Source organism: Pipistrellus hanaki, assembly GCF_964339955.1.
Source record: "Pipistrellus hanaki genome assembly, chromosome: 2".
Lineage (NCBI taxonomy): Eukaryota > Metazoa > Chordata > Mammalia > Chiroptera > Vespertilionidae > Pipistrellus > Pipistrellus hanaki.
The window spans coordinates 19,012,571-19,022,428 of NC_140504.1; the positions used below are offsets into that span (position 1 = coordinate 19,012,571).

The following is a 9,858-nucleotide window of genomic DNA, read 5'->3' on the forward strand; positions in this document are numbered from 1 at the left end:
GGCCCCCTCCCCTTGTATCCCTGCTTCCAGGACTCCTTCCAGACTCTGAGCAAGCTGGCCTCACCTCTCTGATGAGCATGTATGTGTTTCCAGCCCACATTTGGCATCCTGCTTGCCCCTGCACTGCCCAAGGCTTCCAACCCTGCTCTTAACTGAAAGGCCGGAAGCCATGGACGCCAGGTTCACTCATTTCACAGCACGGGCCCTGCTCCTAGCAACTCAGTCCAGCAGAAGGTTTCAGCTGCCATTTCCCTAGGCAATGAGGTTTAAAGACTTCTCTTCACCAGCCTCCTTCATCCTGTCTCCTTCTCTCATTCCCAGCTTCAAGTAAAAGTCAGAATCACTTTTGAAAGGGCTGCTTCAAACCTTGGCTAACCTATTGAAAGTTATTAATGGCTTTCTATTTCCTATGGAATGAAGACCACATTCCTCAGGTTTGAACTCAGTTTGACTGTGATCTATCGTTTTATAGCGATCAAATTCCTAAAATAGGCCTAAGACTCAAGTGCTTCTTAAGGGGTAGGAAGGTAATGGAAATGGATAATATGGGTCCTACATTACACCGTCAGGAGTGGTGTGACAATGGCAAACTGGAGAGCATATGCACTACTTAAAGGGGCAAGCCAGCTGTTGTCATAAAAAAAATTGGGGCCTACAGTTGCCAGGTGTTCAGCTTATTCAACAGAAGCTAGAAATCTGGATTTTTGGGCAAAGTTTTCTGCATCTTAAAATGTATGCAAATCATACCTGCAGGCTGCATCCAGCCGCAGAGCCACCCGTTTGGGATTCTGCCCTCTGCGTCAACAGAACCAGCCAAGAGCTCTGAGCCTATACCTGTTAAAATAGTAATAATTAATAGTAACAGCAGTAAGCAAGTGTTAGAACCGTGTGACAGATCTTTTAGCTCCAAACTGAGACCACCTACTTGCAAGCCAATGACTTCAGTGTACAATCTAAAACCATCCCATCGCACCAGCAACAAAGGCCCAATTTAGAAAGCACAGACACAGCTCTTCCCAACCTGGCATAAGATACACAGAAATGTTTGTCATGGTACATTGGCGGGGTGTGTTGTGTGTGTGTGGCGGGGTGTGTTGTGTGTGTGTGGTGGGGGGAGGCATTTCCAGAAGTTGTAAGGCAACATTCTTTAAAAAGTCTGTGTTCCAAGTGTTTATCAGGGTTTTGTCTTTTTCAAACATAGAAACATGGAGCACCCTCTCCACAGAAACAATGAGATTTCTGGGGAAAGCAACACCGCTGGTGGGTCACTTCACACATGCAATGTAAACAGAGAGGCAAAGGAAGCTGTTGCAAATGTATGGTGTGCCTGTTTCAAACCAACAAACGTCCATTTGCCCTAAGGACTCCTAGTTGCAAGCAAACCTCTGGCAGGCAGGCCTCTGAGAGGACTGTGGTAGGTGGTGGAGGGCAATGTTTGACAGAGCACACAGTTTCTGAAGGGAAAAGTATTGGTCTTTCAACCCCACTCGCTGTATGAGTCATTGGCACTGTCCCAGGAATGGCCCTTCTTTGAGGCTGAGGGCCTTGGTGTTTGGCTGAAAGCCAGGAAGGTGAGAGCAAGACTGTGGGGAGCATTCCGCCTTTTGTCCCAGAGCTGGGGACCACAGGACAATCCAGTATTCCTTCCTGCTAAGGTCACTGGTGCAGTGAGGTTGAGAGAAGGAAAAGGAACCACATGTGGAAACATCTCCAGCTGACTCAGGTCAGGCGTTTCCCTCACCTCCCTGTTCCTTCTCCCAGTCCTGCTTCTGCCTGGGAGCTGGCTGGAGGCACTTCCTTTATCCAGCATTTCACTCTTTTTCCGGAAGCTCAGTTAAGCGGAGCTGACAGCACCCCAGGGGACTCCTACCATCTCCTCAGTCTCCAGGGAGATGCCTCCTGAATGAAAGGATCTAAAAAGAGACACACACACATTTATATACGCGCCTTCCGGTTCTCTCAGGCACCAGACTATTTTCTGCTCTGGGCTCCCACACTCAGCCTCATTATCTTCCCTTCTCTGAGATTTTCCTCTCCTTCCTCTTACCACTGCCTCTGCCACCACCCCCACCACACACACACACACACACACACAGAGTTTCTGGGCTAGGAGAGCTGCTGAACAGAGAGGAGCATCTCTGGAACTTCATTTACCTCCCAACTTTGCCTCAGCCTCACTGTGTGAATACTACTAAGGAAGCTGTCAGGGTACTGGAGGGCACACAGATCTCTCCCCACCTCCCCAGTTCATTCCCCGCAATCTCACCCCATCCAAATGAGTGAGCCCATACCCATTTCAAGGCTTCTGCTCAAACCCAACTTTCCTCAGCCAAGAGAGCCACAAGAACTTACAGTGCCCTCTGCATTCCTCCCTCCCTACTTGCTCCATTCTCTGAGCCCTCTCTCACCTCCCCCCCCCCCCCCCCCCCCAGTCTGGGGGACTGTATCTGGCTTTTCTTTTTTGACAATTGACAAGATGCAACGCTAAGGGTAAGACACCACAGGGTGCTCAGACTGTCAGATTTTAAAAAAAAAAAAATGCTTGCGAAGAGTATTTTAGTTACATTTCCAAAGAATGTGCTGAATGTCTTTCTTCAACCTCCAAATCCCTTTTCAGGTGAAGCATTTCTAAATGTAATGTAGTGAGTCCAATTGTTAACCAGAAAAGTACAATAAAAATAGTGCAGGAGTTACCCAAAAGTCTGGAAACATAGACAATATTGTGCATCTATTGTACTTTTGTACTCCCCCCCCCCCCCCCCAGATTAATAATGAAAGCCACTGTTTTACCTGGAGAGAATCCTCATCTGAATATAGTGGAAAACAAAAACATATTGATTGGGTTTCTCCCATGCTTTCTTTACCAACACCCTGCAGAATGCCCTGTAACTTAAAAAACCTAAGTGGACAATAAGATTGGTGTACATTCTCCATTCAGTCTTCCAAGCGAATCAGTTTACTGTAAACGCTATTTATCTATACATAAACCCTTCCAAGAGGATGACTAATTCAAATTATGAGTAAGCTTATAAGGTCTTGTCAGGATACACCAAAAATGAGGATGATTTTGAGTTTTGCACTTTAATGAAATCCTGGCGCCTCCAACGAGAAGCAGAGTACAAAGGGTCATAGTGTCCTATTTCTCCTTTTCTCTAAAAATAGAATTCTTATTATATAAATATTCTGTGTTACACAATAAATCTAAATAAGTAGGGGAGAACTTTTGCTCCCAATCTTGTCAGCTCAGCAGAGCTAACTTTTCATTAGGCTCTGCTCCCTCTAGCCCTTGTGGATAATCACGAGTGCATTCTCCTGTTTTCAGTTAATAGCATCTCCGAAGCATGTTCCATGTTGCCGTGTAGTCCTTGTAATTTAAATTTTAATAACTACACCATATTTTTAATTATTCCCCTGCTGTCAGACATTTATTTGGTAATATTTTCTAGGATAATTAATGTGGCAGCCAAGCTTTCTTTCCTTATGGATTATTTCTTCAGAATACATTCCAAGCCTGGCTGGCATGGCTCAGTGGTTGAGCGTGAACCAGGAGGTAAGGGTTGGATTCCAGGTCAGGGCACATGTCCGGGTTATAGGCTCCATCCACAGTGGGGGCGGTGCAAGAGGTAGCCAATCAATGATTTTCTATTACCATTGATGTTTCTATCCCAATTCTTCTCTGAAATCAATAAAATATCTTTAAAAAGAAAGAAAAAAAAATACATTCTAAGTGGTAGGATTGAAGGTGGAAAGCCTGGATTTGAGGAGGTTTTTATTTTACCCAGTGACCAAGGAGCTCTGAAGCGCCCCCCACAGTCTTCCCCTTTCACCCCTTCCCCCACCCCACCTTTTCCTGCAGATATAGGCAAGTCTGCCTCAGAGGTTTATCAAATACCGGCAGTCCCCAACTTCTGTCATACCTCCCAGCCCCACAGAATGCTGGGAGAAGCTCAGAGTCTATTTCAGGAAAATATAACCTTAAATACTATGATCTTTAATCCATGTGGGCTTGTTATATGTTATTCTCAACAAGGACTAACACCAACACTAAGATATAACAATTTCACTGAAAAAAAGAAAATGAACAACATTTCTGTGGCCAAGTAGTGACATTTAAAGAGTTGTATGTCCCTTTAATAAATGTAAAATGGTCCTCATTGATTTAATTTGCATTTATTTTACATTAGTGAGATTGAACTCCTTTCCATATATTTGTTTACTAGCTATTTCCTCTTGAATGAAGCATCTATTTATTTCCCCAGTGTATTTACTTATAAGGATCTAATATTTTTGTATAAGTGTTTTATATAATATATATTTTAAGCCTTTTTAATATATGCTAATATTTTCTAATTTATTTTTTCTTTTTAATGTAATTTTAAGATTGTCTTAATAAGCTATAACCGCCTTCAATTCTCATAGAATTGCTTCAGAAAGCTTTGGATATTGATTTTTCTTCACACATGTTTCCAGATATAATACAAACTTGTCAAGTTTGGGGATTTTGACAACATGCTATACATATTATGGAAATATTTTTGGTCAATGTCAAATTTATGTAGTAACTTGTTGGGTTTTGTGGTGTGTGTGTTTTTTGTTTGTTTGTTTGTTTTTTTGTTTTTGTTTTTAACTGTATAAACAAAATAGCCAATTAAAATCGATTGGGACTTTTGGGGACCTCAGTGTGGATAATGGGGTTAGGGCCTTAGAATGTGGAGAGGCAGGAGCTGGGCTTTTTGGGGATGGCATGAGATAAGGGTGTATGGATTGGGAAGAACGAAGATAAAAGGGGTATCTCTTTTTTTCTCTGGCCTTCCCCATTCTCTTTTCCTTTAATCCTTTCTGATTACTAGAGCAGATTTCCATAGGAAGTAGTTTGCTATTACTTTTAGTATCTCCCTTTATTTCTTTTCTCTCGGTACACTCCTTTTTCTTTTTCTCTTATGGCATATACCACAGTTACACTGGGGTCAGACAGGCTGAGACTAGGCCCTGCCATTTGATTACAGTATTCCCCCTTATCTGTGCTGGATACATTCCTAGACCCTCAGACCCCAGTGGATGGCCTGAAACCATGGACAGTGTATATACTAGTATTTCCTATTCATACATACTTTTCACTTAAAGGAAGCACTTTACAGATTCTCTTTGGCATACTGAGTTGCCAGCATCACTACTCTTGGACTTTGAGGCCATTATTAAGTAAATTAAGAGTTACTTGAACTTGAGCACCGAAATACTTGGACAGTTGATCTGATAATTGAGATGGCTACTAAGTGACTTAACAGGCCAGGAGTGTATACAGTGTGGACAAAGGAGTGATTCATGTCTGGGCAGAACTGAATGGGAGGGTTCAAGATTTCATCATGCTTCTCAGAATGACATGCAATTTAAAATGTATGTATTGTTTACTTCTGGACTTTTTCATTTAATATTTTTGGACCATGCTTGACCATAGAAAACTGAAACTCTAGAAAGCAAAACTGCAAATAAGGGAAGACTACTGTATTGTTTGACTTTTGCCAGGTTACTCTCTGAGCCTCAGATTCTTCATCTGTAAAATGGAGACAATAATAGTATCTATTTCTAGAAGGATATTATGAAGATTAAAGAAGAAATTGTTTGAATGCTTAGCACAGTGTGGTAGACTATTTCATTCACAAAGATTTGGTGCTCCTGCCGGGACCGGTTTGGCTCAATGGATAGAGCGTCGGCTTGGGGACTGAAGGGCATGTACCTTGGTTGCGGGCATATCCCCAGTATGGGGTGTGCAAGAGGCAGCTGATCGATGACTCTCTCTCATTGATGTTTCTAACTCTCTATCTCTCTCCCTTCTTCTCTGTACAAAAATCAATAAAATATATATATATATAAAAAAAGATTTGGTGCTCCTTCCTGGGGAAGGATTAGATTTCCCTATTGTATTGTTATTAGCCTTGGCCATAAGATTTGATTTAGCCAATGAGATATGAGTAGAAGTGACATCTGGCACTTTGAGGTAAAAGACTTAAGCGCCAGTACATTGTTTGTTATGTCTTTTTCCTCTGCCAGCAGAACAAGTAATGTTTCAACAGTGACTGTGCCATTACTCTAAGTCTCAAAGTAAAGAAGATGCAGAATAGTCACAGTCAATATACAGTGGGCACACAGCATAAGCAAGAAAAAAACACACAAAACTTTGTTAAGTCATAAGCTGAGATGCCAAGTTAATGAAGTTTTATTACAGTTTTTGTTTGTGTGTGTCATATGTTGAGAGTCCTGCTGACCTTGGATAACTCATGAAATGGAGTAAGAATGAATGTAAAGCCTCTTCTGTCTAGCTGATTTCACACGTTGTCCTCTATCCTCAGCTACCGGCAGGCCCAGGGTGCAGTGCTTGCAGTATTACCTCGGCTCCATCAGCTCAAAGTCCCTACTAAGCGACCCACTGATTATTTCGCAGAGATGGCCAAGTCTGATCAGCAGATGCAGAAGATTCAACAAAAGCTGCAGGCTAAACAGGCTGCCACGGAGAAGTCAGAAAAGGCTAAGCAACTTCGAGCACTTAGGAAATACGGACAGAAGGTGCAAACCGAGGTTCTTCAGAAGAGGCAGAGGGAGAAAACACACATGATGAACGCCATTAAGAAATACCAGAAAGGCTTCTCTGACAAACTGGATTTCCTTGACGGAGATCAGAAACCTGTTGCACGGAGCTTTAAGGGAGAAACTAAAGGCCAGCAGATGAAGAAGGGTCCCAATGCCAAACGACGCTATAAAAACCAGAAGTTTGGGTTTTGTGCTAAGAAAAAAGGCAGCAAGTGAACACTCGTGAGAGCTATGATGGTAGCTTCCGGGCCAAGACAGCTCATGGCAAGGGCCTCAAGAGGCCAGTAAAGAAAGGATCAAATAAGAGACCTGGAAAATGGACAAGAGAGAAAATGAAGAGCAGAGCATGCTAAGCAGCATCTTCAAGAAAAAGGATGAAGACTTGGGATTTCACAATATAATTGGGTCCCTTTTTGTAAAAAACTTGTTTCAATAAACAACAACAAAAAAAAATATCAAAGAAGCATACACCCTTGGGTGAAAACACAGTTAAGACTAAAAAAAAAAAAAAAAAAAAAAAAAAGTCATAAGCCACTGAGCTTTGGGTATTGTTTGTTGTCACAGCACATAGTAGTCTATACTGATTGATAAACATAGTATTGTAAGAGTTTCTATACTGACTGGGGAACAATTAGCCAATTTCCAGTGCTCACATTGGCTTCAAATTACATGAAGTGAAAACTAGAACTGTAAGAAAAAATAGACAAATTCACAATTATAGCCAGAGATTTCAATACTTCTATCTCAATAAGTATTTGAAAAAGCAGATTAAAAATTAATAAGGCCATAGAATATTTAAATAAGAATCAAGTTGATCTAATTTGTAAACTATTCCAACCAACAATAGCAGGATATATATTCCTTTCAAGTGCACACAGAATATCATCAAGATAGGCCATATTCAGGACCATGACATAAATCCCAATTGAAACCATTCAGAGGAGGGATGTTCTCTTACTACAACTGAAATCAATAATAGAAAATAATCTGGGAAATCCATAAATATTTGGAAATTACACTACACACTTCTAAACTGGTGCATCAAAGAAGAAACATGGAGAAACTAGAAAACATTTTGAATAGAACAAAAGTGAAAGCACAATGTGTCAAAATTTGTGGGATGCAGCAAAAGTAGTGCCTAGAGGGAAATTTATACCTTTAACAGATTATATTAGAAAAGAAGGTACAAAGCAACAGTCAAAGCTTTCAACCTAAGAAGCCATACAGATAAGAATTTATATCAAAATAAGCAGGAGGAAAAAATAATAAGGATAAGAGCACAAGTCAATAAAATAGAACAGACTAAAGAGAAAAATTAATATGTCCAAAGCTGTTTTTTTTTAAACAACAATAAAATCAATAGATAAGAAACAAAAGAGGGAATAGACAATACTACATATTCTATAAATATTGAAGGCATAATGCAATAATGTGAACACATTTGTTAATGAATTTAACAACTTAAATAAACAAATTCCACCCTAACCTGTGTGGCTCAGTGGATAGAGCGTTGGCCTTCGGACTGAAGGGTCCTGGGTTCGATCCCGGTCAAGGGCACGTATCTTGGTTGTGGGCACATCCCCAGGTGGAGGTGTGCAGGAGGCAGCTGATCGATGTTTCTCTCTCATCAATGTTCCTAATTCTCTATCCCTCTTTCTTCCTCTCTGTAAAAAATCAATAACCAGGCCAGGAACAGCTGGGTCGGGTGCGGCCAGGCCCGGAGCAGCAGCTGCCAGGCTGGGAGCGGCCAGGCCCGGAGCAGCCGGGTCTCATGCGGCCAGGCCTGGAGCAGCAGCTGCCAGGCTGGGAGCGGCCAGGCCTGGAGTAGCCAGGTCAGGTGCGGCCAGGCCTGGAGCAGCGGCTGCCAGGCTGGGAGCGGCCAGGCCCGGAGCAGCCGGGTCTGGTGTGGCCAAGCCCGGAGCAGCGGCTGCCAGGCTGGGAGCAGCCAGGCCCAGAACAGCCGGGTCGGGTGCGGCCAGGCCCGGAGCAGCAGCTGCCAGGCTGGGAGCGACCAGGCCCGGAGTGGCCGGGCCCGGAGCAGCAGCAGCCAAGTCCAGAGCAACTAGGTCGGGAGCGGCAGTGACCAGACCCGGAGCAGCTGATTGTGGAACGAACCAGAGCAACAGAGGCCAGGCCCTGAGCAGCCAGGCCCAGAACAGCTCGCTCCTCGCCTGCCCCTGCCCCACAGCTGCCTCTCAGACATGGCTGGAAACTTTTGTGGGAACTTGAGGGTCTGCTGAATCAAGTGATGAAGGCTTAGATCTGGATGTGTTGAGTTAGTATAGGGCTGGGGTGTTGATCTGTGAGTGCCTTGGGTGGGGCCTGGATGAGGCTGGTTGACCTATTTGGAAATGTCTTTTGTGTGAAATGTATCATTGGGCATGTGGAGGTATTATTGATATGAGAAAATGCTAAGTAACTGATTTACTATCTGAAAAGGGATTTATTATCGGGGAAAGGGAGGGAGGAAGAGACTGAACATAAACTGCACCTATGGATGAGGACAATGGGGGATGGGGAGGGGGCGGAGGGTGGGGTGGGAACCTGGTGGAGGGGGGAAGAAATGAGGAACCTTTGTAATAATATGAACAATAAAGATTGATTTGAAAAAAAAAATCAATAAAATATATATTTTAAAAAAAATAGAAAATAAACAAATTCCTTAAAAGACATACACAATCAACATTGATTTTAGAAAAAAAATAGAAGTGGTACATCTACACAATGGAATACTATGCTGCTATAAAAAAGGAGGAATACTTACCATTTGCAACAGCATGGATGGAACTGGAGAGCATTATGCTAAGTGAAATAAGCCAGTCAGAGAAAGAAAATATCTCATGATCTCACTCATTTGTGGAATATAATGAACAACATAAACTGATGAACAAAAACAGATCCAGAGACAGAGAAGCATCAATCAAAGCATAAAAACCTCAGAGGGAAGGTAGGGGAGGGTGGGGTAAGGGGGAGAGATCAACCAAAGGACTTATATGCATGCATATAAGTCTAACCAACGGACACAGACACCAGGGTGGTGAGGGCAATGGTGGGGAAGGAGAGGGGGCAATGGGGGGATAAGGTCACATGTGTAATACCTTAATCAATAAAGAGAAAAAAAAGAAAACCTATTTAGCCTCATATCTACTAAAGAAATTAAATTTTAAAAATTGAAATCCTAATCTAGGCCTAAATCTAGACCCAGATAGCTTCACTGGTGAATTTCATCAAACATTTAGTATAAAATATGTGTAAATTGTACAGAAACTTCTC

General features: G+C 42.5%; 1 pseudogene across 1 annotated transcript; it reads left to right on the plus strand.

Annotated features, from left to right (window-relative positions):
* Nucleotides 1-259: 259 nt before the first annotated feature.
* On the plus strand, nucleotides 260-7,002 carry LOC311617501 (putative rRNA-processing protein EBP2; annotated as a pseudogene). Its single transcript has 2 exons — nucleotides 260-327; nucleotides 6,348-7,002. The product of its transcript is annotated as a putative rRNA-processing protein EBP2 (transcript).
* Nucleotides 7,003-9,858: the final 2,856 nt, after the last annotated feature.